Here is a 15,446-nt window from a genome sequence, read left to right as displayed (position 1 = left end):
AAGATGATCGATGCTGCCAGCGGTGGAGCCTTGGTGAATATGACTCCTACTGAGGCTAGAGACTTAATATTGACGATGGCAGCAAATTCCCAACAATTTCGCACAAACAATGAACCTTCTCGAAGGGTTAATGAGATAAGTTCATCTTCCTTAGAAATTAAAATAGACAAGTTAATTAAAGTCGTAAACTCTCTTGTTGCAGGAAAGACATGACAAAATTGATTATGTGGAATATGTGCATTACCTGATCATCCAACAAACGGTTGTCCACTAATTCAGGACGACACAAAAGCTCAAGTCAACACAGTCGGAAACTTTCCAGGACCTCCCCAAAGAGCTTATAATCCTTACGGTAATACATACAACCCATGATGGAGGGATCATCCAAACTTCAGTTACGCTCAGAACCTGATACCGAATCAAGGCTATCAAGTGAGACCTCCACCACCACAACAACCGCAGAAGTCATCATTAGAATCGATTGTCGAGAGGTTAGCACTTTCCAGGAAAAATTCCAGACTCAAATTGAAGCACACTTCCAAGAGATGAACAAACAGATAAGCCAATTAGCTCAAACCATAAGCAACCTGGAATCACAAGGTAAGCTTTTGTCTCAAACTGAATTAAACCCGAGGGAAAACGTCAGCGTCATCACTCTTCGGAGCGGTACAGTAGTGACACCACCTGTTCCATTAAACAAAGTAACTCAGGAAGAGAATAAAGAAGAACAAATAGACGACCCAACACCATCTACCTATGACGTGCCACTGCTTTTCCCATCGAGGCTAGTCAAAAGAGATAAAAAAAAGTTGAGGAAAAAGAAATATTAGACGTACTTCGAAAGGTAGAAGTTAATATACCCCTCCTCGAGGTTATCCGGAAGGTTCCAAGGTATGCCCAGTTTTTAAAAGATCTCTGTACGACCAAAAGTTACCACCTAAACTTAAGGGCGAACGTCTCAGCCATTTTCCAACAAAAGTTACCACCTAAACTAAAGGACCAAGGTATGTTCGTAATCCCTTGTAAAATTGGTAAGGTTTAGATAAAACGAGCAATGTGTGATCTTGGTGCATCAATTAATGTAATGCCTCTATTTATTTATAAAATGGTTACTAACGATCCTTTGAAGGATGCAAAGATTTCGATACAGCTTGCCAATAGGTCAGTGATCTATCTAGAAAGACTTTTAGAGAATGTATTGGTGGAGGTAAACGACTTGATATTTCCCGTCGATTTTTATATAATCGACATGGAGATTGATCGCACGAGCACATCATCTGATATCCTTTTGGGCACCCTTTCCTAAGCACTGCAAATATAAAAATTGACGTCAGGAGTGGAATTTTAACAATGGAATTCGACGGTGAGGTTGTTAAATTTGACGTAATAAGGCAATGACTAATTTTTAATTGATCCTTTGGCTGATGAATTTTTAATGACTAATTTTTCCTCTGATATATACAAGGAGCTAGAGGACCTTGATGAAAACATGAATTCTGATCATATTGAATTGAATTTGATTTCTTCTAAGCCTAAAGTCTTACATTCTGTTTTGCATGCACCCGAAGTTGAACTAAAACCATTGTCTGGTCATTTGAAATACACCTTCCTCAGAGCAAATAACACTCTGCCAGTAATCATATCAAAAAAGTTATCCAAGGAGGAGGAAAGGGACTTAATCACTATTTTGTGCCAATACAAGGAGGCTATATGATGGACCATCGCTGGTATAAAATGGTTGAGTCAATCTACTTGTATGCATAAAATTAAAACAGAAGAAGGTGCAAAACCAACACGTGAAGGTCAACGCCGGCTAAATCCACCAATGATGGAATTGGTAAAAAAATAGATACAAAAAGTCCTAGATGTAGATATTATATATTCAATTTTGGATAGAAAATGGGTAAGTCCGATACACGTACTTCATAAAAAAATAGGAGTTATTGCGATTGAAAATTCTGACGGAGAACTTAACACGAGTTCAGAATTGATGGAGAGTCTGCATCGATTACAAGAAGTTGAATTCTTTAACTCAAAAATATCATTTTCGTCTTCCATTCATAGATCAGATGATAGAACGATTAGTCGGTAAATCTCACTATTTTTGTCTTGATGGATTTTCAGGTTTCTTCCAGATTCCAGTAGCACCTGAAGATCAAGAAAAGATGACGTTTACATGTCCCTTCGGCACCTTCTCTTACCGACGAATTCCTTTCGGACTCTGCAATGCACCTGCCACATTCCAAAGGTGTATGATTAGTATTTGTTTCTGATTTTATTGAGAAAGGTATTGAAGTCTTCATGGATGACTTCACTATTTACAATAATTCATTCGATGAGTGTCTATTAAAGTTGAAAAATGTGTTGCATCGGTGCCTAGAATTTAACCTTGTTCTGAATTATGAAAAGTGTCACTTTATGGTTGATAAAGGTTTCATTCTAGGACATATTGTTTCATCTAAAGGAATTACGGTAGATAAGGAGAAAACTGATATAATATGTTCATTTCCTTACCCCACTACGGTGAGGGAAATTTGTTCTTTCCTTGGTCATGTAGGTTTTTACCGTAGATTCATTAATGATTTCTCTAAGGTGGCGCAACCCTTGTGTGAGCTATTACAGGAGGATAAAGCCTTCAATTTCGACCAACAATGCCAAGAATCATTCGACGTACTAAATGAGAAGTTGGTTTTGGCACCCATAGTCCAACCACCAAATTGGGACTTCCCCTTTGAAGTTATGTGTGATGCTTCGGATGGAAGTATTGGGGTTGTGCTCAGACAAAAGATCGGGAAAGAACCTCACATTATCACTTATGCATCCCGTACCTTGGATTCCGCACAATGGAATTATTTAACAACCGAAAAGAATTATTCGCTATTATTTTTGCATTAGATAAATTTAGATCATATCTTCTTGGGACTAAAGTTGTTGTTTTCTCTGATCACGCAGCCCTGAAGTACTTGCTCAACAAAAAAGAGGCGAAACCACGACTAACTCCTTCAAGAGTTTGATTTGGAAATCAAGGACAAGAAAGAATGTGAGAACTTAGTGGTCGATCACTTAAGTCGGCTTCCAATCACTATAGTTGATCCTCCCATTCGTGAAGAATTCTCGGAGGAAAGCTTAATGATGACGCAAACGTCAATACCTTGGTTCGCATATATAGTCAATTACTTAGCTACAGGTAAATTACCATCTGATTTAACGAGGGCTGAAGTAAACTGTATTAAAAGAGAATCTCGTTTCTTCATTTGGGATGACCCGTATCTTTGGAAGCATTGTTCAAACCAGGTAATTAGACGATGTGTTCTTGAGAGCGAGGTAAGCTCAATTTTAAATTTTTGTCATTCTTATTCGTGTGGTGGACACTTTAGACTGAAGCAGACCGCTCATAAAATTTTGGAATGTGGATTCTTTTGGCATCATATTTTCCGTTATGCTTATTTGTTTTGCAAATCTTGTGATAATTGTCAACGTGCAGGTAATTTGAGTCGAAGAAATGAAATGCCGCTTAATCCTATACATATATGCGAAATATTTGATGTTTGGGGACTTGATTATATGGGTCTATTTGTTTCTTTTTTTGGCAATTGTTATATAATCCTTACAGTTGATTATGTTTCAAAGTAGGTAGAAGCTAAAGCCACTCGAAACAACGATGCAAAAACTACTGTTCAATTTCTAAAGAATTGTATTTTTTTCCAGGTTTGGTGCACCAAGAGCGATAATAAGTGACTGTGGCACACACTTCATCAACCGAGTAATTGATGTACTTATGAAAAAGCATGGAGTGAATCACAGGATTGCTACAGCTTATCATCCGCAAACGAACGGACAAACAGAAGTTTCAAACTGTGAAGTAAAGACGATTCTTGAGAAAATAGTCAAACTGAATCGCAAAGATTGGAGCTTGAAATTAATTGACGCTTTGTGGGCTTATCGGACCGTATATAAAGGACCTATCGGCATGTCGCCATATCGCCTTGTGTTTGGTAAGCCATGCCATTTACCTGTCGAGCTAGAAAACAAGGCATATTGGGTTGTAAAACAGTGCAATATGGAGTTAGAAGCGGTTGGCAAAACACAAAAGTTACATATACAAGAGCTTGAGGAAATCCGGAGAGATGCTTACGACAACGCCAAAATATATAAGGACAAAACAAAAGAATTCCATGATCGAAAAATTGTTTCTAAATCTTTTTCTATTGGACAAAAAGTTCTTCTTTTTAATTCAAAATTAAAACTTTTTGTAGGTAAACTTCGATCAAAATGGAGCGGACCTTATAAGGTAACTGAAATTTTCACTCATGGCTCAGTTGAAATTGAAGACAATTCAGGCACTCGATTTAAAGTAAATGGACACAAGCTAAAATTGTATTATGCGAATAGCGAAGTTTGCTTAATTGAAGATCTCGACTTGGAAGAACCCAAAATTTGAATCAGGTCGTCGAGCTAATGACTTTAAATAAAAGCGCTTCATGGAAGGTAACCCATCGCTTTCGATTCTGCTATATTTTTATTTATTTTTTTTTATTTTTTTTTGTTTTGTCAAGCATTTTTAATTTAATTTCTAATTTTATTTTGCAGGAATCGAATTTTTTTTATTCAAATTTAAACGGTGAGAAATTGCGGAATTATGATTCGAACAGTGTTAATTTCGGAGTCCATTGAGTAGTACATGATTGAATTAAGCAGAGAAAAAATAGAGCCTCCAATCGTGCGCACCGTTTAACTAAACGACGCACGTTAGCAAAACCCATAGAGGGGATGACGCACGTTAGCGAACCCTATTTTTTTCTTTTTCCCCTTTTTATAATCTTCTTGCCGCCCAATACCCCAATCCCTTCTCTTCCTCTTTTATTTTACTATACCGTGGACCCCACCCTATCACCTTTCATCTCCCTTTTTTAATTTTCAAACACCTTTTATATTATAATAACAAAACTCCAACCTTTATCCATCCACCTCTCAATTTTAAACTCATATTTATCTATACAAAAAAACAAAATCCACATTCCCTTCCAACTCTACTACCTCGCGGCAAAGAGACCAAAACTTAAACCCCCACTTCATCTTCTCTTATTCGATCACCCTCCCCAACCAAATGCAAAATCGACGCCCTTTGCTTTCCTCACCACCAGTGGCTTCATCAAAGCACTCTTCTCGCTCTATCGACTTCACACCACCTGTTTTCTCTAATAGTGCGCACGCAAAATCGACTCGACGTCACCAACGCCCCTTCATCCACCGTACTTGGAGGACGTCGCCGCTCAAACGCACCAGCGTTCATCGAGTTTTTGAGTTATTCTGACTCTCTTCCGCCTCCACCCCCGGTTCAATCGACGCAAGGTCGTGACCAAGTTCCAATATCACCGTATCACTCGACATTTGCGCCGATAGCCTCCTTCCGTCTCGGGCCAAGCACGTCTCGTTATCCATCCCTTCCATGATCTCCATATCCGTCGTTTCACTCAGTACCAATCGAAGCAATGTCATCACGCTCACGACAGACGGCATTCCCATCTTACTCGATGCATTCGACAGCATCAGAGAACACTCCCGGGGTAACTCTAGTCCTGTGTCGATTCAACCTTTGCTAATGTACCACCCTATGGTTTTACAGAGGATTTCACTGCCGGTTTTCCACCCCCGGACCCATCACTTGCGACGTCAATCTCTCGACAGCACCACGAACGTGATGTTTCGCCGACCCGTTCACCTAGCCTGGGGATCCACCTGACAGCCCGCCACCAGCCCACGAAAACCCAGAGTGCAACCTTCGGGGTCGATCATACGCAATACCCCCTGAGGAGACGATGTACGGGTATTTACAATTCTCCAATGACAAACTATTACGTTTCGAGTCGGTAAGACACCGCCCTTTTCGTGTAGCTAAATATATTCTGACTAGTACTCTAGAAACATTGCATTTATGTGAGTCTGTTCACGCATACTTTGTTGCCATTGGTTGGAAATTTTATCCAATGATTAATTGTGGAACGTTTTATGAACATGTGTTTGAATTCTATGCCACTTTTAAATTTTCACCCCAACACCTGCTTAATGTTAGTTCGCCTAATGTTGTATTATTCCAACTATGTGGAACTTACTTCTCAATGTCTATATCAAAATTTAATCTTGTTATGGGGTTCATGACGGATGTCACGAGTCATTCGTATTTAACCACTTTGCTTGAACTGGTTTAGATGGACACACATTCAATGCCCGCTCAACGCGAGCCCATCTTATCCATGACTCGGCCTTACGCTATATCCATCACTTCCTCGCTTACAACTATTCCGGCTGGAATGACTCATCATCTTCCTTAAGCCGAGTCGAGCTATTCTTTTTATGGTGCATGTCCGTTGGCGAGCACGTGAACCTAGGATTTTGGTTTGCTCGAGCCTTTGAGATCGTTATTCGATCCAATCGCCCACTTATTACACATTTAGCTTCTCGCTTCGCTCACTTTGATGTAACACGATTTACTTATGCTTTTTATGCAGATGCTTTAGATGAGTGATGCTTGGATTCAATAGTCCTACTTGCTGAAATCTCGAGTGCACTTTACTTCGTTCCACCCGGTGTCCTCACTCCTCGCAGCAAGTGAGTCTTCACTCGTTGAAGCACACCAGCGCCGCCTCCTGCAGCACCACGCCTGGATATGCAATCCTAAATGGATGAAGTCCATGACCGCCTCCACTCAATCGAGACGAACATCACAGAGATCCTCTCCTACCTACGTCTTAGCGCCTCTCATCGTAGTCGAGGACGTGGTCGTGGTTGATACTAAATCCAGGGAGTACTCTATTCCTTCTCTTGCACTTTAATTTTACGTTTTGAGGCAAAACGCTTTAAGTGAGGGTGAGTAGAGTGTAAGATTCAATTTCACCTTGCTTATCTTTATGTTTCGATGCTAGTATGTATTGGTTGGATTTGTCGGCAACTTCATTGATTGTCTTTGTATTGTTGAATATTATTTGGAATGCTATGCTTGTTTGGGAACACATAATTGTTTTGGTTAGGATGTTCTTGATAGCAAATAGTATGAATTGTGATAAGTTGGTACTTTCGTGATATTTCATGCCTTTTTTGGTTGAAATATGATTAGCTCATTGCATGAAACAATTTGGTGAGATTTGAGCCTTTACGAGCATATCATTTTCGCTCTCATTTTGTTGGATTGAGTGTGTCGAATTTGGCATTGATATTCTAGAACCTGCATGTTGAATACTGTCGAGATTACACATGAACATGATGCTTAAAAATGATTTGGGCACCTTAGGATTAACCATCCCATTTCCCCCACTAAATAGTCTAACTATGCATTTACCCCTAGTTAACCAATTTTGAACCTATTCTTGCTTCTTTGTTTTCACCACGTTTCTAAACCTAAACCTTTTTATTTTTACCCATCTTTTCTACCTTTTTCAGAGCAAGTGAATAATTTTACCATTGTATTCTCCATCGAAAAAAATGTTGAATAAAAAAAATAGTAGTTCGAAAAAAAGAAGTTGTTCGAAAGCAAAAGAGAGAAAAAAAGACATGAAAGAAAAAATGGAAAACAAAATAACAAAAGTGTGAAAAAAAAGAATGCATAAGAAATTTGCTGTTTGATATGTCGTCTTTTTATCTTGTTGAGCTTAATGTTTTGATGGAGTTGAGATTATTATTTGTTAGTTCCTTGCCTTGAATATTTAGCCATATATTTAGCCTTTTCCCCACCTTCACCTAAGCCCCGTTACAATAAAAGACCCTTTGATTAATGCATCTTGTTCTTATTAGCAGTGGAGATTTGATTTACTTGTAGGCCTATGGTAATATCGTGTTGATTCTGACATTGAGCGTTTCTTTACCCCAAACACATTGAGTGGTTTGAGTGAATCCCAATAAGGTGTTGAGCTATAAGCATTGAGATTAATGAATGAATAGATATTATGATCACACTTGACTTGTTCCAACTGATGTTGTTCAATGGATTGATATCTTGACTTGAATATTTCTTGTGGTCTCTATCTTGTTTTCTTTGAATGTGAAACTTGACAAAGAATGATAAATGGTGTTTTTGACAAATTTGATTAATCATACTTGAGGACAAGCATGAGATAAGTAAGGGGAAATTTGATGAGTGTTTAAAATCGTTAATCTTTGCTCGTTATTTCTTCAATTTTGTGGAATTATTGCCGCTGAATTGGTCGTGTTATATTTATTTTTGTACATGTCCTTGCTTTCCAAAATTTGTGACAAAACGGGCGAATTCTGTATTTTTTTTATTATTTGGTCACGGCTGAAGACATGGGCACGACTCTGGGCACGAGGCGTGGTAGTTTCTAGAAGGTCCAGTCAGCGACGACTTCTAGAAGACTTTCTATGCATGCCTTCGGGAAGATTGACGAGCAGAGTTGCATTAGGAGACTAGTTTAAGTTTGAATTTAAATTAAAAAAACAATTATATTTAGGATTATTTTATTTATTTTCTTTGTTTATCCTTTAGGCTTTGAGAGGCTATAAATACCCACTTGGGGTAAGCCTAAACTCATCATTCGGATTACAATCTTCTTTTCTCTCTAGTTTTTATAAAAGTTTTTTACTTTTCAAGTTCTTTTCATTTTTCTTTTATTTTCCAAGCTTTGTTTTCAAATGCTAAGTATGACTTTTGTCATGCTTAGCTAAACTTTTCATAAGCCGAGAGCTATCGCGATGACTCAATTCCATCGAGAGAATTGAAACAAGCCCTTAATATCTTCGGAATATCTCTCTCAATTTATGCGCTTATTTTTCAAAATCAAAATAGTTTTCAAAATAAAATATCGACTTTGGTCAAGAGGTTGTTGCAATTAAATGTGTGGGAGGAAGATTCGGCTTATAGAAAGCAATTCAACTTCCTGGGAACACATTTGGCGAGATGGCTTCACCAAGAGGGAATTGAGATCGGAATTGACGGTTATTGAAGCAACAATCTTAGTCGGACGCCACAAACTTAAACGGTAATTGATCTGCGACAATTGATGTTGTTAGATTCAATTACCGAAGCTGGAATCAAATATTGTCTTGGGTATTCGGTATACAAGATAGAGTCATGGGGATAACCCTTGTAGACAAAGTAACCGACGTGAATCCCGGAGGGAAAATCTTATTCGATGATCTAAAGGAAATTGAGTCAAAGCAATGCTTGAGGCTATTTTTACAGTATTTATTCACAATCTCTATTCTCTTATTTTTATTTAAATTACTTTTATTTATTCAATCGCTTTTATTATTTAAATATCTCATTACGAAAATCCCCCCTTTCTTATTTTTACGCCTGGTTTAAAACCAATCAACATAAATTGGTGATTTTTCTAAGTCTCTGAGGATTCAACCCTTATTTCTCTACACTACGCATTTCATTATTGATTAATTGAGAAAAAAGAATTATTTTGACATCCAAAACGACAGTTGTCAGTATGTGAAATATCTGAATATATCTCCAACAATGCTAAGGCACTTTAGTAACAGTGTTAATGTACTTCCATATCAGTGCCGAGGCACTTTAGTACAAGTGTTAAGGCACTTTCGTTAATCGATGGCAATGCAACCATATGTATATATATATATTTAATATTTTTCTATGTATCATGCTTATTATTTTCTGTCAATGTTTGGCATTACTGTTAGAGACCCAATATATGTAAACGAGGCTCTTAGTAGAAAACTAAGGGAAGCATGAGGGTCAAACTATAGCGATAAAACTATTGAACCTTAAGTAGGTAGCATTTGATCGGGATCATGCACATACCTACTCCTTATTACCATGTCTTCTAACATTATAACACCTTAATTCGATCAGACTCGAAAATCCATGGATTATGATGCCACTATAACCACCGAAATGATCAACTCAAAAATTTCTTTTTGATACTTTTAATAATAGTAAAATCATTCATCATAGTTTAAACGTAATCAAAATCAAGTTTACAAAATATGGGAGTCTCCCGAATACGTACAAATATAACTAGAATTTTAGATCAAAATAAAGTTATGACTCAATCATACAAAGGTCCATGTAAAATACATGCACTCTAAAATAGACTCAAGACATACTCTGCAGCGGTTGCTCTGGAATGTATGAATGTGATAGGCTCCTTGATGATCCCTCTACTACGCACAGAAACACATTTCATATGCTGAGCTCACAAGCTCAGTGCCATGAATATAACTATGCAATACTATATGCATTCATTACATGAACATGCCGGAATGAAAAGTCATGAACGTGCAAAAATACATATCAAATATGAGATAGGTCGAGTGGTGAAGTCGAAGGAATTTACGTGCATCTCAGACAACACACTAGCCTATCTGAAACAAAATAGCTTCGGAGTAAGAATCAAAATTTACGTGCATCGGAACTTATAGTCCTCGAACTATTTTGGATCCTCGAAAGGTCGTGGTGAGGTTCAAAATTTACATGCATCGGAACCTCACATCCTGAACTTAGTCTAGCATAGGGTACGATTTTAAAAATTTACATCCATCGTAATTCATACCGGTATGACTTAGAATTTATGTGCATCGGATGCGTACTAAACAGACAATATCCCAATATTCATTAACAAAAGACGACCGTCATAATGCTAGAGTAACTCGGGTGTCCTGACCGTTTCCCGAGCATCACACAAAGGTAAATCTTATGTCATCTTAACTTGCTTGATTTCTAGGTGAGAATTGAGTTATCTTGATTGTTTTCACTTGTATCGGATACTTGTAGTTTATACGAACTCAAAACACATCAGCCCAAACTCCTAAACAAAATAACAAAAATTGCCCAAAAATCACCGTGGGTACCGGTACTGTGCCAACAGTATCGATACTGGACCCTTGGGTATCGATACCAATTATTGATTCGATGTTTTGAAAAATACCTTGGCATCGATACCCTTATAGAGAGTATCAATACTCTACCCTACGTATTGATAATCCCATGAGTAACGATACCAAAATAAGCTTCGAGGTTTCAAAAATGCCTCAATATCGATATTGTACCCTAAGTATTGATACTCCTTGAAGGGGTATTGATACTCCTTGAAGGGGTATTGATACTGTCATTACAAATTACTTGATTTTTGCCTTCCACGAAAAATAATATCGGTATTGTTCTTCTAGTACTGATATTGACGGACATGGGTGTTATGTTTTGAGCACAAAGTCATGCCCAAAACATACTCATTCACTGCTTATTAGAGTTTTATGTGAGGTCTTAGAAGTTAAAAGGTGTCAACTTTCATCATTGTAACACACAAATACGAATTTCACTATGAGTTTGATCTAGCATACTTACATGAACAAAACATACCGAAATGCTCATACCATGATCTACATACTGTAATACCCCAAATTTTGGTAGTGACTAAAATATAAGTTTTGAAAGTTTAGTGGCTAAAGTATAAATTTTGTAAAAGTTTAGGGACCAAAAATGTATTTTTGAAAAGTTATAAACTTTAGCCCGTAAAATAAAAGTTTGGCCTAAAACAAGAATTATCGTGGTAATTAGATTTTCGTTACGAGATTTTTATTAAAAGTTATAAAGCAATAAAGTTCGATATAGAAATCGGATAATCAAATCGAGTCGTAATTTCACGAAAATTTGAAGGATATTAGATAAGGGTTGGAAATATTTGTTTCCATATTTTATATCTAATAAATTTAGCATAGATCAGTGTAATTTTTTATATTTGGGCAAAAAGTGGAAAATTTAGTGACTAAAATGCAATTTTCAAAACTTGCATGGAAAAAGTAAAAAGTCAAAGATAAGTTTATTCATCTTCGACTAAGGAATATTTTAATGAAAAATATTGCAATGGAAATTGGTAAATATCAAGTTTCATTAATGGTATTTTGGGGATTTATCAATAATTGAATTTTAAATTCAATTATATTAGTTGAATGCCAAGTGTATTAGTTGTTAAATACTAGAATAATCAAGAAAATTGGCATATTTTCAGCCATTTTTCAAGCATAGGTCGAATACACCATTGTTCCAAGGTAAGAAATTTTGTTTTGATTTTTAAAGATATATGACTGATTTTTAGACTAAGTTGTGAAATAGAGAATTGATTTACATCAAATTCTCTATCATTTGGTATACGAGATTCATGCTAGACATGCTTGGATGTTGAGATTTGGTGATTAGGGTTTATGGATTTTGAAGATTTTATGAAAAGATTATTATGTTTTTTAAGTTGGAGATTAATTCTAAGGCATGTATGATGGTTGAAATTAATTATATTAGGTTTGGCCAATTTAAGGGTATATGGAGGATTGATGGATTTGGATTTAATGTGTTGTTATGATGATTAAAATAGCATGAATTTAATGTAAGGAAGATGGATTTATGCTTGAAATTGAACAAAAAGTCCACCCTAGGTAACATAAAGCATTCGACCATAAAAGGAAAAATAGGAGAAAATGTTGAAAAACTTCCTATGGTCTAGAATTAATATTAGAAGTGTTTCATATGATTTGGAGATCAATTCGGAAGCTTGATTTAGAAAAATGGTTGATTTACATGTTTTGAAAATTGTGAGACATCATTGCAAGAATGTGATATTTGAGGTGTTCACTGTTGAAGTTTAATATTGAAATGCTGAAATTTTCAAGTTAGAAAATGGTTTAGAACAAAATTATAAGTTTGGTAAACTTTAGTTGTGGAATTTGAAAAGTTCTAAAATTTAGGGACTTGTTTGTGAGTTTTCTAATGTGTTGGTATTACTTTGAACAAAAAATTGCAATGCTGGAAATTTTATTAGTGGGCTGAATTTTTAGTTTAATTATTGAGTTGGGATCAAATTGCAAATTTATAAGGTTGGGTGGTTGAATTTGAAAGTTTAAGAAATTTTAGGATGAAATTTCAAGTTTTTAAATGTTAGAGCATTGATTTGGGTATTTTATGAAGGTGCTGGAAAATTCAGTAATTAATATGCAATGATCATAATGGTGAAGGATCATTATGAATTTAATGGAAAAGTTAAGGTAAATTCTAGAAAGAATTCATAATTAGTGACTTGATTATGAAGTTAATAAAAGTTAAAGGATTAGTGAAGAAAATAAAAATTTATGGAAATGAATAATCATTTTAGGAAGTTTGAAGTATGGTGGAAAATGATTTAATTTATCGATAGTATTTATTTTATTTTATCGACTTTTATGTTTTTAAAGTTAGCTTATGTTAGTAAGATACTAACATATAGTTCAAATACTTTGTGTTAATATGTGATGATGTCAGATCATGAAAAATCCAGCAATCCAAACGACCCGAAAGGAAAGGACAAAGGACGTGATTAGGAGTGTCGTATAAAAGGTTCAATAGTGAGGCAAAGGTAAGTGCAATTTATTTATTTAATTATTTTGAACGAGGATGACTTTCGATAAGTCAACCTCATATTATTTTTCAAGTATGTTTTCTACTTGGCATAATGCAACAAAATAACCTTAACGTTTGACAATGGTGTCAAATTTGCCCGTATTGTTTTTTTTAACATTTGACCCCTTAATGTTTCATTTTGGGTTAAAAACACCCTCGTTTGATGAAAATCGTTAATCAACTAACTGTCAACACATGGAGATGACATGGCAAGCTTATCTAACATCACATGCTGATGTGGTAATGCCACATATGCAAAGGTGATGATGTGGATATGTCATCAAAAATTAATTATTTTAAATAATTATATTAATTTTTTAATAATTTTCAACCAATACAAAGATGACACTTATCATCATTTCATTGGCTTAAATATGAATTTGTAAAATTTGTCTTCTAGTATCCCATTTCGGTCGCCCGGTTCGATCGAATTCTGTTTGGGTATTTTCTATCCCTTGGTGAGAAGAAATACCACTTTTTTCACCGTACAATGACATATCTATAAACCAAATAGAAACCAAAATCAATTAATCAGTGCCTCAAATCAACCCAATTTCAATTCCGAAAAATCCATAAATCAAATAACCAAAATTACTAAATCACCCAAAAAGCTAAAGCATTTATCCCTAATTAAAAACAAAAAAAATGAAACAAGTTCTCTTATACTGAAATCAATCAATAGAATCCTAAGAAAATACGAATCGGATCTCATATGCTAAACCTTGTAAAACCACAAAAGAAAAGAGAAAATGGTACCTGGAAGCTGTCATAGATCAAACTTGTAGAGATTGATCTCAGGAATAATGAGGACGGCGATAGGCTGAGATGCACATTTCCTACACAAATAGTGATTCACTGACTCATCATCAGTAGATCTTTCCATCGGGTCTCAAGAACTTTGGCCTATATTGTACAATAACACACAGATTCTGATGATCAAAAATGGATTTTTTTTCCAAAAAAAAAAGTTGAAGAGAAATGGTAGATTGAGGATCAATATAAGACCTTTGTTTGTAGAACTGACTTGGATGTTGTGTACAAAAGCTTCCATTTTCCATTCAACAACTTGGATTTAATATGCTCCTTTACCTCATTCACTGCCTCGAGTTTGATTGCAACCTAAATTACAACAGAAATCCCATTGTTGAACAAGCAAGAAAAAATGAAAAATATCACTTGAATTTTATGAAGAAAACAATAAAGGGTCTACCATAATTAACCTGATCCACATGCTCTCTATCCTCTAGGGTAGCCTTGGTGCCACGATCGTGAGGTTCTATGGCATAAAAAAAGTATCTTTTAGGCCCTTCACATCTCTCTCTCTTGTGTGAAAACCCCATAAAAGAATGAAACTTTAGTCCTCAGTTTGAGGGACATAAGACTTTATGATGGGAAAGGGTTGATATTTGTATTGGGAGTTGCTGATGAAAGAAGGCGTTTTGATGATGAGGTGGAGAGGGAAGGAGAAAGAGTGGTGGGTTCTTTTAAAGATTGGAGATGATGTTTTAGCATAGTGGTAATGGTGGTGCTGATAGCTAGGGATGAAGAAGAAGTTAGAGCCATTACTGAAAATGAAAGCTTTTAATAATTCCATTAAACAAGAACCAATCAGAGAGTGACACGTGTCACTCTCTAATTGGTAACAAATAATTAAATATATATATTGATAATAAATTTCAAAAATTTATTTTATAAAAAAACTGACGTGGCAATGCCACATCATCAAGCACCATGACATCGACAGTCACATCAGCTTCTCCCTCCACACGTACATGTTTCTTCAACATTAGGCGTTGATCATTAGTTGACTAACGATTTTTATCCAACGAGGGTGTTCTTTTACCCAAAATGAAACATTAAGGGGTCAAATGTTCCAAAAAATAATACAAGCAAGTTTGACACCACTGTCAAACGTTATGGTTATTTTGTTGCATTATGCCTTTCTACTTTAATTATGGATTATTTCCATAATGTTTATATAAATGTTTTATGGATGATTTAGGGTATGAACTTCCCAAGTTTATATTTTACGAATGATGAC

This window comes from Hibiscus syriacus, unplaced genomic scaffold, assembly GCF_006381635.1.
Source record: "Hibiscus syriacus cultivar Baekdansim isolate YM2019G1 unplaced genomic scaffold, ASM638163v2 tig00110458_pilon, whole genome shotgun sequence".
Taxonomy (NCBI): Eukaryota; Viridiplantae; Streptophyta; class Magnoliopsida; order Malvales; family Malvaceae; genus Hibiscus; species Hibiscus syriacus.
This window is presented reverse-complemented; position numbering follows the sequence as displayed.